Below are 458 nucleotides of genomic sequence, written 5' to 3'. Positions count from 1 at the left end.
TGACATGTATTCTTTTATTGCATGTATCATAAGTGATACATTTTGTATGTTTATATTAACAGATTCTATATGCATATAAAGACTTAAAAATGCAGTAGAATTGAAAGGAAACATCTGCTAATTATTTAGAAAATAATAGTTGCAAAACTTGCTAGTATTAATTATGAAGGAACTACAAATATACAGAGGTAAATGGTGAACAAAAATATTAGTGATAATAAATAAATAAAGGGCATGCTACATATATCAGAGCAGAAATGCAAAAACATAAAATAAATTCAATAGTGTTTTATATGGAGGATTTTTTTCTTCTTTTTTTTGTGCGTGCATGCGCGCGTGACCTATCAGGTAGTAATTTTCTTATATTGCAAGCAAGTTGACCTAGGACTTCTAATGCACTTCAGCTTCTGTATACACATTCCTTTCTCTACACAATTTTCTCACTGTAATCAGGAAGA

This window comes from Penaeus monodon, chromosome 28 (assembly GCF_015228065.2).
Source record: "Penaeus monodon isolate SGIC_2016 chromosome 28, NSTDA_Pmon_1, whole genome shotgun sequence".
In the NCBI taxonomy this organism is placed as follows: domain Eukaryota; kingdom Metazoa; phylum Arthropoda; class Malacostraca; order Decapoda; family Penaeidae; genus Penaeus; species Penaeus monodon.
This window is presented reverse-complemented; position numbering follows the sequence as displayed.